General features: G+C 40.0%; 1 protein-coding gene across 6 annotated transcripts in view; it reads left to right on the forward strand.

Annotated features, from left to right (window-relative positions):
* The window catches only part of MS4A4A (membrane spanning 4-domains A4A), a 141,888-nt gene that overhangs the window by 107,478 nt on the left and 21,008 nt on the right, over positions 1-13,402 (forward strand). Inside the window, exon 1 of one of the 6 annotated variants that reach the window (XM_003122665.4) lies at positions 12,888-13,089. The exons of 4 other annotated variants lie outside the window; for them this stretch is intronic. The gene's annotated coding sequence lies outside the window, so the exon portion shown is untranslated. Of the gene's footprint in view, positions 1-12,887; positions 13,090-13,402 lie in introns of those variants that run through there. One more of the 6 variants, XM_013994265.2, reaches the window with a different exon arrangement.

A 13,402-nucleotide genomic window follows, 5' to 3' on the forward strand; every position in this document is an offset into this window, starting at 1 on the left:
CAGAGAGACTTCACACTGGATGCAGCATGTGGGTGCCAGGAACACGGAAACTAGAGAGGAAACAGACATCAAAAGGTTTTAAACACAAAGAGTGGGGTAAAAGTGCCTCAAAAGTGACTTGGTATCTGGGATGGCCACCAAATTTCTAAACTTAACATAAGTCTCTGTGATGGTTAATTTTATATGACCCTTGGAGTTCCCATCGTGACTCAGTGGTTAACAAATCCGACTAGGATCCATGAGGATGCAGGTTCGATCCCTGGCCTCACTCAGTGGGTTAAGGACCCAGCGTTGCCGTGAGCTGTGGTGTAGATCGCAGATGTGACTCGGATCTGGCTTTGCTGTGGCTGTGGCAGAGGCCAGCAGTGGTAGCTCCAATTAGGCGCCTAGCCTGGGAACCTCCATGTGCCTTGACTGGGCTAAGGGATGCCCAGATAGGGGTAAAAGATTATTTCTGTGTGTCTCTGTGAGGGTGAGATGAACATTTGGATTGGAATTGGCAGACTGAGTAAAGATGTCCTCACCAGTGAAGTGGGCACCTCTCAATGAGAGCCTGAATAGAACAAAAAGGCAGAGGAGGAGGGAATTCACTCACTCTGCTTGAGGTTGGACAGCCAGCTTCTTCTGCTCTTGGACATGCGTGCTCCTGGTTTTCAAGCCTATGGACTGGGGAACAGGACTGGGAAGAGCTGAACTGTCTGACCAAAAAAAACATATGTCACACAAACTGCCTTAATACACATACGCAGGATGAGACTTTGGCTTAACTTCCTTTTGAGAAAAGCTGAAAGCGCATCATGGAGCTGTTATCCTTGTTGGAAGTTTGTATCAGAAGAAAAATGTACTGGAGTTCTCGTCGTGGCTCAGTGGTTAACGAATCCAACTAGGAACCATGAGGTTATGGGTTCCATCCCTGGTCTTGCTCAGTGCGTTAAGAATCCAGCATTGCCGTGAGCTGTGGTGTAGGTTGCAGACGCGGCTTGGATCCCAAGCCCAAGAAATGGTAAAAAATAAATAAATAAATAAAAGAAGAAAAATGTACTTATACATGGGGAAGCCCAGGGGCAGACTGCAGCACACACTTGCTATCCCCTTACATACAATTCATCTCCACTTGCCTCTTCCCAACATTTAATATTATTATCTTTCACTTGATTGTGCAAAAAGAAATATATGAATATAATGCCTGTACTTATACCAAGTAGGTACACTGCCTGTAGTTACTACCTTGCCTTATTTTGCTCTTGTTCCAAATTCAGATGATTTTCTCTGTTACTTTGTTGCTCTTATAAGACAGTGACATTTTGTTTTATGAGTTGAAGATGTGCCTGAAAACAGATTTATTGCAGCTCCACTTCTCTGCTCCATGCATGTTGGACAGTTGGCCTTTAGCAGATGGTCACACCATTGTCAATCCTTCAGCATTCACTCAACAAGTATTAATTGAGGGAGTCCTAAGGGCAGAGTCAGACATTTTGCCCTACCATGCTGGCACTATCCTTGGTTACTATTCCATGTGAGCTACCATTCACAGTTAATTCCCCTACTCAAATCAGTAGACATGGCCACATGTTTAAACATGAAAAATAATTGGATTTGACAGCAAATGACTTGTGTGTTCAAGTAAATGAAAAGTGATGTGGGATCCCTGTTGTGGCTCAGCTATAACAAACCCAACCAGCATCCATGAGGAGGCAGGTGCCATCTCTGGCACTGCTCAGTGGGTTAAGGATCCCACATTGCCATGAGCTGTGGTGTAGGTCACAGACTCGGCTCGGTTCGGTATTGCTGAGGCTGTGGCGTAGGCCAACAGCTGCAGCTCCAATTCAATCCCTAGTCCAGGAACTTCCATATGCTGCAGGTGTGGCCCCTCCCCCGCCCACCAAAAAAACCTGACTGGGACCTCTCCAAACTGGCCAGGTGGCATCATCTGTGCCTGGTTTCCTTTAATCTCAGTAGAGCAGCTACTGGCCTCTGATGCAGGAAGCAAACTGAACCAGACCTTGTGATGATCCAACATGTGGGCATCTAGACCACATATTATGGATGTGGTGAATGAGGTCGATGACTTCATGATACATATAAATGTCTTTTGGGGGCAACTGAGTCAACCTAGTCATTTCTAGTGAAGCTGACAGGTAACAATGGACTTCCCAATGCCATGGAGTGGATCAGTGGAAGATCTGGTAGAAAAATTAAACAGTGAAATAAAATCAGGACTTTAGGGTATTACACTAATACCCACCCTATCATGGCTGAGCCATGGGGTTGGGGTGGGGTTGTTTTATTTTATATTGCTTCTCTCTCTATTTTACACATAGAGAGCTTTGCGATTTATTCTAAGTTTTCTGTTCCCCACAGAAATTTTAAATTCCCTACGCCCTTCCTGTGCCAGTAGTTTAATTCCCATCTTATGTTGCTTGAGTACCCCATAGGGTTCTTGCTCTCTATTCAAAATGGATAATAAAGGATTATTTTTTCAAAAGGAATTTAGATGAACAAAATCTAACTTCATATTCATGTACCATTATTTTTGTAAACTAATAATGTTACACATACAAGTGGGTTTCTTAAATCTGATGATGCAGATCCCTACAGCTGACTAGCAATTCTTTGAGCAAAGGAAATGGAATGCAAAGCACGTGAGGTGAGTGTGTGCCTGGTGTTTCTGAGGAGGAAGTGTGTCTGAAGCAGAGAGCCTGGGATGGGGAAAGGAGAAGGCAGTGTTGTGTGAAGTGCCTGGGGCTGGCTCATAACAGGACTTGAGCTTTTTTCTGGGCAAGATGGGAGGTATTGAGGGATTCTGAGCAAAGGAAAGACAGAATCTGATTTACATCTTATTAGGATCACTTTGACTGCTGTGTCCTATTGAAAACTGACCAAAGATAGGCATGGGAAGAAATGGGAAAAATAATCAGGAGGCTACTGCAGAAGTCCAAGAGAGAGGATGGTGGTACAGACCATGGGACGTGTCACTGCTTGTTTAAAAATAAAACCTGGTAGGGAGTTCCTGTAGTAGTGCATGGAAACTAATCTGGCTGGGAACCACAAGGTTGTGGGTTTGATCCCTGGCCTCACTCATTGGATTAAGGATCTAGTCTTGCCGTGAGCTGTGGTGTAGGTTGGAGATACAGCTTGGATCCTGCCTTGCTGTGGCTGTGATGTAGGCCAGCAGCTGTAGCTCTGATTCGACCCCTAGCCTGGGAACCTCCATATGCCATGGGTGTGGTAAAAACAAATAAATAACTAAAACCCAGGGTGGGGGGAGAGGGACGATTAGGCACTTCTCTTCCTTTCCTTTTCCCACATTCAGTCATTTTGAATCTGTAATGGGAAGAACAAATCTGATTTCCATATTGGATCTGTTTCTTTAACTTTTATTCTATTGCTTTTGCTGCAAGTTCATTGCTAAAGGGATGTTGCCCATAGCTTGAAGTATGCATCACCGCCCATCTTAGGGAAGCCTGCCTCCCATGTCTGAGGCTTGAGCTAAAATACCTTTGTTTAGATCTCAGGAAATATCCTGGCCAGGCCCACTGTTAATGGCTATAGGAAAGAGGAAATTAACACATTCTCTCAGGAGTCTGGCTGGAACCAGGAAATATTGCAACAGTTTATTGCCTTTTTACTTTACCTCCTCACCTGCCCCACTCTTTGTTCTTCGAAAGACGCTAGTATCTAAACCAAGTCAAGATGGTTCTTTGGGACATTAGTCCACCTTCTTTTCAGTCTGTGGGCTTTCTGAGTAAAATCGCTATTCCTTGCCCCAACAACTTGTCTCTCAATTAATGAGCCTTGTCTTGCTGTGAACAGTGTGAGTTTGGATTCAGTAACACTCCCCAGTTATCAGTGTCCCCAAGAAACAGAACTCATGCCATGCAGTTCATTTTAAAGGGCTTTAATGAAGACTTTTCAGGGGCCGTACACAGTTAAGGGAACTAGGAAGAGACAGGAAGGCACCCAAGATGAGAAACAGCAGGAGGCTGCACCACCTCTAGGGCTAAAGGTATTAGAAGAAGGCAGTATTACTCAAGCCCAATAAAAGCAGGAATCTTAGAAGAGGAGCTGCTTTTTGACATAATTGTGGAGGAAGGAGCTTATAGTTCCATTCTAGAGGCTATGCCAATTCAGGGAGAGATTGAGGAAGAAATGCTTTACTCTTTTCCTTCTTTTAGCCTCTAATCCTCCAAACAACCCTGTGTGATTGACTTCATTGTATCAAATTTACAGGAGATTTGAGGAGATTTTCCCAGAGGTGCCCATTTGGCATGTGGCCATATTAAGTCTAGAGCTCATACTTTCCATTATGCCATATAGTTCCTCCTTTTGGGGGAAACAATGAAATGAGCCTTGGCTTTGGGTCTCAAGAATAATGAACCTAGAAAGTTGAAACATAAGTGGGTAAAAAGACAAAGTATTTATTCACTCCTTTTCTTCTCCTCCAGGGGAAAAAAGAGGTGACAGTGGGTCCTAACCCCAATTTTGGATTGAGAAGTTTTTTCAGTATTAATAGTGTTCACACTGCTCTTCCTGATGGTTTATGTGCTTTCATACCTGGAGGCAGCGTCAAATAAAGGATAAAGGCTTGGATTCACTTGAGAGTTTGTGGGAGAGACACTTTTATAAGAGTTTTACCTCCAAGAGTCCCACCAGGCTCTCAGGGTAAAAATCAGAGAAAAATCCTCCTGCTTCTGGCTTATCTCAGACACCATCTACTCTCTGTTGCAGGAGACACTGTGTGCCTGGATAAAATGTTGATTTTTCAGCTCTGGAGTTCTACCTATATATGTTACTATGCTGAAGGCAGCTCAGCTCAAACTCTCCTAGTTTAAGAGCACCAGCATGTTCAATTGTATATATCCAGGCTTGGGTTTTATGAGTTAATATGATCAGATTTGCAGACATGGCAGTTATGAGATGTGGTGGTCATGAGATACATATGGAAGGTAGAATTGATGACAAGGAGGGACTGCTCAAATGAGCTGGTCAATATTGACAGGAAGATAGTCAGAAAGGAAGAGCGAGCAGCTAGTTATGTGGCTGCTAAGCAGACATGGAGTCAGGTCTAACCAGATGGAGGTCAGGTTAGTTGGTCATTAGAACTTATCTATTTCAATTCCTCACTCACAGGATGAAGAAACAAAAGCTTCCTCCTGTCACATTCAGTTTTGTGACTGAGCGGAATAAAAACCTGGGCCATCCATCCCCAGTCATGTACCCTTTTCATTCAGATACCTTGCTCCTAGATGGTCTTCAGAGCAAAAAGTTCTTGCACATGTGATAAGAGTTGAGTGGATTGTTTTTGTTCTGTTTGTCCCTTACTACCATTGACCAGCTTTGCTTCCTGTTAGCTCTTGCTTTTATGGTTTTAATATCCCTTTCCTAAAAAACAGAGCAAGAGCTATGATCTCACTGAATCAAATTTCATTGACTATCAAAATGTTTGTGTATAAATAGATCTTAACATTTCTCATCACAAGAAAAAAATTCATGGAGTTCCTGTCAAGGCTCAGTGGTTAACGAATCCAACTAGGAACCGTGGATTGCGGGTTTGATCCCTGGCCTTGCTGAGTGGGTTAAGGATCTGGCGTTGCCATGAGCTGTGGTGTAGGTTGCAGATGTGGCTCGGAACCCACATTGCTGTGGCCCTGGTGTAGGCCAGCGGCTACAGCTCCGATTGGACCCCTAGCCTGGGAACCTCTATATGCCATGGGAGCGGCCCTAGAAAGGCAAAAAGACAAAAAAAAAAAATTCATAACTATATGTGGTGATGGATGTTAACTAAACATTGTGGTGATTATTTCACAATATATGCAAATATTGAATCCTGACATTTTCCACATCTTCCTTGCAGTGTTGTTGTGAGGATTAAAGGAGATATATAAAGCATCTTGTTCAGTGTCCAGCTCAGCCCCTTAATAAGCAGCAGCTAGTTCCAGATTTGGGTACCCTCTGAGTCAAATTCTCTGAGTGTCTGCACTAGTACATTCAGGGGCAGAGCCCTGCCCCAGTCTCCTTTGCAAAAAATAAAACATCAATAAAAAGTAAGTCTGTACACAGTTTTAAGCCATCCACTATTTTACTAAAGCAAATTATAATGTATGCCTAAGGTAGCATTTGTTTGGTTTACTGAGTCTACTATAGGAAGCTTAGGATAGCTAATTGTTCTGGGTACAGAATTCAGAAGAAATGACACTGTGAAGCATCTAACAATCCACTGCAGTTAGTTTTGGAGAAATGCTAAGATTTTTTTTTGGCTATCTGTGGAATTTATTTTTTTCCTGCTCTAGAGTCACAAGATAAAACCCAGTGTACCAAAAACATGCATTTATGACTCTTGATAAAATGAAAGTGTTGTTGGGGTAACTACTTGCCGGAGACCATTGGAGATTACTATTCTCTGTGAAACTCAGTGTTCAAAGGAAGTGAGATTAGATTTCCCTGAAATTGTAGGGCTTTAGAATTCATCTTACAAAAAAAAAAAAATTAAAACAGTACTTTTGTCTCCTTTTAAAACTTATGAATTTGTTCAATTTGAGTGACTTGATCAGTCTGAAAGACAATCTCTAAGAAGTTCAGATCAAAACCTAATTTACTTAATTGGCAAATGATTGCAGAATAAATAGGCAGAGCTGAGTGAGCTATAATGATAACGAAGAGAAGAACATGTGGGCGTACCTTGCTTTGATGCTGGCATAGATTTGTTGGGCTGTTGTCACTAAGCAGGCCCTGTCCTGGGGGCTCTAACGTTTATTTTATGTATTAACATGGATCAGTACAAATGTCTGAGGTTAGATCTTAAGCACTTCAAGTGTGATTTCTGAAGAATATTACCCTTTTGTGCTACCTGAACCATTTTGCCCTTAATCCTAGAGGAAATCCTGCCAGAAAAATGTATTGTGTTTGTGCTATTAACTTGGAATCATGCAGGAACCAGAACAAAATATTTTATCAAGAAAAAGGAAAGTAATATCCTTCCTGGATTCAAAATAATGAAGAACAGTGCTTAGACATGTCATTTCAACTTTACATGACCATCAGATCCTAATATATTTGTTTTTACATTTTTTTCTCTGCTCTAATCTTTTAATACCAGGTGTCTGAGGGTTTTCCCTTCTCTTTTGCTGAGGTCGAAATATAGTTTTCTCTGATATTGTGTCTCAACTCACTTCTGGTGTATCACCCACATCCATTTTCTCCAATTGACTCTATTTGACCCACCCAATAGCATTCAACCAAAATGTCCATGTGTGTACCCGGTACTGCTGAATAATGAAATCAGAAAAATAAATTATACATTCCCACCTTCAGAGATATAATAAACTTGTAAGAAAAACAGATATATAAGAAAAAATGTTGAATAATGGCTAATCTTGGTGGATTAAATACATCTATTTCTGGTCCCTTGTGAAGCCCAACAAAAATGAGTATAAGGGGTAAGAAGATCATTATAAATCCACAAATCCAAAAAATAATATGAGAGAAAAATGGCATCTCATTTTTTAGTGTTAGTAGCAGATGGATAAGTAGTAAGTGACTTAGCAGCCCGCAGAAAGGGTAAATCTGATTGATGCAGCTGGAGGCCTGGTTCAGAAAGGCCGATCCTCTTTACAGAATTCCTGTTAAGTCTCGAGAATTGGAAATGGCTCCAGGGAATGCGTCGCTGGGCAAAGTATTGACCTCGTTCTGTCTAAGAAACTAAGAGAATTCACAAATAATAGTGAATTAAGATCTCATCAGGCCTAGAGGGCAACTCATTCTAATTGGAATAAAAAAATATAGGGCTCTAGAAGGAATGTCTCCAGAAAAAAATTAATAAAACCAAACAATTATCCTATGAGTCTGTTGACACGGAGAGATGTACACTTAGGGTGGAGTATTTGGGAATTAATTAGTTTTAGGTATACAGAAATAAGTGTATGAAATGTGAGGCAGTTATGAACTCCAGGGAAAAGAAATGGTTGAAAGAAGATATAATATACATACTGGTTAATGATTTAAACACTATTGATGCTACTAAAAATTATGATAAACCTCTATTGGGAGAATGAAGGAAAAGAAAGTATTATTTGGGAGTATAAGTGGAGGGAGTTTTTCTCATTATTTCATATTAGGTTTTGTTTTGCTGGATTATATGCTTTATTTTTTATTAAATTATTTTTACTAGGGTATAGTTGTTTTACAGTGTTTGAGTCAAGTTCTGCTGACTCAAACAGACTCAAAAAGAAAAAAAAATATTCTTTTTCCAATATTCTCTTCCATTATATATGCTCTAATAATTCAAAGAAGCTCTGAGGTGGCTTTCTGTGTCCAGCTATTTCTTCGATAATACTCTTTTTTTTTGTCTTTACTTTTGAGTGTTAATCTCTTTTTATAGGACTTCTCAGACTCTTCAGTGTGTTAATGTGCATTGTGTCCTTCCAGAAGTTGGTGAAGTTTATGGTGCTTTCTAAACTTCAATTGCAGTATAGCTGATTTACAATGTTTCAAGTGTACTGCAAAGTGATTCAGTTATACATATATGTATCTATACTTTTACAGATTCTTTTTCATTATAAGTCATTACAAGGTATTGAATACAGTTCCCTCTGCTATACAGGATGTCCTTGTTGTTACGTATTTTACATATAGTGGTGCATATACCCCCTCCCAACAAACACACATACCCCATTTGGTTATTCTCTTTTTGTAAAGTGGCTGGACAAGTCTCTTGAACAATTTTCTGCTGAGTTGTCTCTATTTTACTTAATACTTGTAAGAGTTCTTTATATGTTCTGATTATACACTCTTTCTGTATATTAAAAATGTCATCTGACACTGTGGATTGTCAATTTTTGCTTGATATATTTAGACATTTTGTTATTAGACAGAAATACATTTAAAATCATTATATTATCATGAAGATTTGGTTATTTTTGTAATTATGTAGTTTTTTTCTTTTACATCAGTAATGCCTTCTGCTCTAAGGTCGATTTTGTCTGATATTAATAAGCCTTTGTTCTGGAGGTTGCCTGATATACCTTTTCTCACTATATTACTAAAATTTTTGTATCTATTAAGATTTGCCAGTTTTAAATAGTAAGTAATTAGATTTTGACTTTTTAAAAACTGGCCTCAAATCTTTGTCAGTTGTTAAACATAATATATTTACTCATATATCTGGAATCATATCTACCATCCTACTATTGGCTTTCCTAGAAGAAATAAAAGTTCTCTTTCTTATTAGAAAGGCTGTATAATTATCAGACTAGTTGAAGGGAGAAATGTAACAATAAAAAATGCTCAATCACTTGAAAATTGTTCAAGAAAGGGCAGACAAACAATAAGAGCAGTTGCAAAAAAATTAAAACTTTTTTTGTTTGTTAATTTGCTTGTTTAATTTGTTTTCTCTATTTTATGGTGTTGGTTGCCCTAAATGTTTTGCATCCATTCATACTTTCACTTGATAATTGCCTTTTTCTTCAGTGCATATACAGTCTTCTTGCTATATCATTCTTCTTATCATTCTTCTTTCACAATCACGTGATTGTGAAAGAAGAGTAGACACTGGGTTCCCCCTGTGGCGCAACAGGATCTGTGGCGTCTTGGGAGCACTCAGATGCAGGTTTGATCCCCTGCCCCTGCACAGAGGGTTAAGGATCCAACTTTGCTGCAGCTGTGGCTTAGGTGGCAACTGCGGCTCGGATCAGATCCCTGGCCCAGGATCTCCATATGCTGTGAGGCACCCGAAAAAGAAAAAGAAGAGTAGGTACTAAGCCAGTCATAAAGTCCTGATTGTGATGTAGGTGGGATGGAGCATCTTGCCTCTCCAGACCCAGGTGCCCGTGTGTCTCCATCATCTGAATCCTGGCTCTAGAGGGTGTGCCCAGGACTTTCATTTGGAGGCCAATTCCATAATGCCCTTCTCCCTACTTTTTCTTTTTCCCCTGTTATTTTGAAGTTTTGAAGCACACACCTCCTGGAGAAGAACTGTAATTTTGCTTGGAAAACAGTTCTTCAACCTTGCCTTGTGTGATGCCTGGGATCAACTGACCCAACTGTATCCAACATAGTTTTAAAAATCATAGAAAACAAACTTATGATTACCAAGTAGGAGAGGTGGGAGAAAGATAAATTAGGAGTTTGGTATTAAAATATACACAGTACTCTATCTATAAAATAGATGATCAACGAGAACCTATTTTAGCACCGGGAACTATATTCAATATCTTATAATAGTAACAACCTATAATGGAAAAGAATCCTATGTATGTGTGTGTGTGTGTGTGTATTAGATGCATTCATATATTATCTGAATCACTTTGCAATATACCTGAAACTAGTACAACATTATAAATCAACTATATTTCAGTAATTAAAAAAACCAATTATCTAAAAAATACCCCAGGCTCTGCCCCACTCTCCTATTTTATTTATTATTATTATTATTATTATTGCTTTTTAGGGATGCACCCATGCGCATATGGAGGTTCCCAAGCTAGGGGTCTAATAGGAGCTACAGCTGCCAGCCTACACCAGAGCTACAGCAATGCCAGATCTGAACCGAATCTGCAATCTACACCACAGCTCACGGCAACACCCGATCCTTAACCCACTGAGCAAGGCCAGGGATCAAACCCGCAACCTCATGGTTCCTAGTCGGATTTGTTTCCGCTGCGCCATGACAGGAACTCCCCACTCTCCTATTATTTCTAGTTTTTCACTGAATTTGGAGTCTTTCTGTATTTGCTCTTGTTTTTATAGTTTTCTTCTAATTCTTACTTTGGAATAGGGCAGCTCTATTCATGCTTCTCTTTCAAGTTTCACTTATACTTTCTCTATGCTTTCATAATTCCTCAAAATCACATAACAGCTAATGGCTTCTCTAACCTTTTGTCATTTCATGCCACTTGTAGTGGGAGGGGAGATTGACACTTGTCTTTAGTTCAGCATCTTAACATCTCTTGTGAAGTCACAAGACTCGGTAGCTCTTGGCTTCTGTGATGCCACAATTTTCCAGTTTCCCCGATACCTTCTGTAGCTGTCTTTTTATATTCCTCTGGAAATCCCTACTTCTGCTAATACTGGTTTTATCTTCTCTCGAAGGGTTTGCTCTTCTCTGCCTCCACCTACAACTCAGGGTGATTTCCTCCTTCTGCGTGTGATATTTGTCTGGATCTAACCTCTAAAGTCAACATTCTCCCTCCTAGCTCCTGACAGCAATTCAGTTCCTATCAACTCTTTCTGAAGGTCCTGACACAACTCAAACTAAACATGCTCAAAATTTGGCTGTTTGAACCTATAATCCTGTCCCTGTCCACGTCTTGCTGCCTTAGTGAATGGTCCTATCACTCATTCAGTTCCCTAAGCCAGAATCTTGAGTGTCATCTTTCCTTTTTTTTTTTTTTTCCCCTTGTCCTACGCTTCCATTCTGCCATCAAGTGCTTCCATTTCTACTTCCCAAGCACTTTTCAAACCCCTTCACTTCTCTCCACATTCATCAGCACCAATGATGACTCAGGTAACCATTATTTGTTCCCTAGGCGATCGCTGCTTACACAAGTCTTAACTCTGTGACTTCAGCCTTGTTTCTTCCTACTGTTTTTCTACGTGGAGATCAGGATGTTTTTGAAATATACATGTATTTCATTTTAAGAATGATAATTCCAGAGGATTCTAGATAACATAGTCTTTGAATTAGACAAAACTGGATTTCAGTCTCACCTACACCAAAGCAATGAACACCCCTGTGCTTTAGTTTTATCTTCTGTGAAAACCAAAGCGGACATACATCTAAAGCATATCTGACACATAATAAGCATTCGATCAATTTTAGCTGTAGATATAATGACATCCATTAACTTGACTTTTTATAAATTCCTTTTACTCAAATGAAAGGGGGTGTAAATCCCTGGATTTTCTTGCTAGTGTTACTCTCTGCTCTAGTTCTGTTCTTCAGTGATTATGAAGGGTTCAGTTTTTTAATGCACCATGATCTCTCCAGCCCTTCGGTTTTTCTTCATTCTGTTGACTCTGGAACATCCTTCATTCCTAACTCTCCTTCATTTGTCTTCTTCTCATTCATCAGGTTACTAGTTGGATGCCCCCTTCTCCAGGAAGTCTCCTTTGCATATCCATGACTGGGCTAATTGATTCTCCTTTGAGCTCTCTTAGAATTCTGGTCCTGGATTATGCTAGCATATTAACTTGTCCGAATGCCCAAGAGCCTGCATACCCTTTGGAGTAGGGGCTGTGTCTGTATTTTTTCCAAAATTTTATCCATAGCACATAGCTTCACACTTTTCGGTTCATAATAATTTTTCTCAAAGAAAATGTTGAATGAATTAGACCAGAACACCATTTTGCTTTCTTCCTCTGTATAAATTAAGTGTCAATTGCATGTTAGAAATGAGGAAACCTAGGTTCAGAGAAATAATAAGGTCTGAGTCAAAGGCCAGTTTCTTTCTGTGATATAAGTTGCTTCTTTGATTTAGGAAGGTGTCATATTAATTATTGTTATGCTACCAACTTGTTGCCATTTTATAGACATTTATCTCTAATGCTGGGATTTCATGAAAATAATACATTTCAATTGTGTATTGGATGGTAATATCTGGGTCTCTAGAGAGATAAAGGGAACATGTTAAAATGTGTGAAATTGTTAAAGGGGCTTTTCAAATGAATTTTAAATGCCATTAAGTTGTTTTGTTTATATAAAAACCTTTGAGCAGAGACTGACACACAGTAAATCCTCAACTGGTGATCACCACTAATATAAGCAGGAATAACCACTCTTATTTTCCTATGAGAGACAATATGAGGCAGTCACTGCCTGTTCAGCAAATTTTGCAATAGATATCCTCCACACCCATATCTGGGACACAAAACCAGTTAGCTTCCTATAAAAAAAAAAAAAAAGGAACTGCCTGTGGGTCTGAGAAGTACTCAGCACAGCTTTGGGGGATTAGAAAAGCTGCTGGGAGAAGAATGCAGATTCAAACTGAGTGAGGTATGGAATAGGGGCAAGTGATTATATCTGAGCTGAAGACACTTACCCAGACTCTCCAGCATTTGTAAGACTCCCAGCTGACATTGCAGGCGTGAAGAAAGGTAGGTCCAGGACATGTCTTCCTAGGCTTTTAGGGCTTATGGTTTTCTCATTCACTGGTTCTAGAATCCCTGAGGGTGGAAGGAAGAAGATGAGGTCATCTCCCATGCCAGAAGCTGGTATTCTAAGTTGGGTTGGGTCAAGTGAACCTTTAAATGTATGTTTGGGGGTGGGGGTGGGGGTACAATCTGCTGCAGAGGATGGGTGTAAGGACAGGCTTCTAAAGCCTGATGCTGGATACTGAATGCTGGTTGGGGTTTACTTTTGTTCTCTAAATCCCCAGACTGTCAGGAAAATCACTTTTGACTCATTATC

The sequence above is a fragment of the Sus scrofa genome, chromosome 2 (assembly GCF_000003025.6).
Source record: "Sus scrofa isolate TJ Tabasco breed Duroc chromosome 2, Sscrofa11.1, whole genome shotgun sequence".
In the NCBI taxonomy this organism is placed as follows: Eukaryota; Metazoa; Chordata; class Mammalia; order Artiodactyla; family Suidae; genus Sus; species Sus scrofa.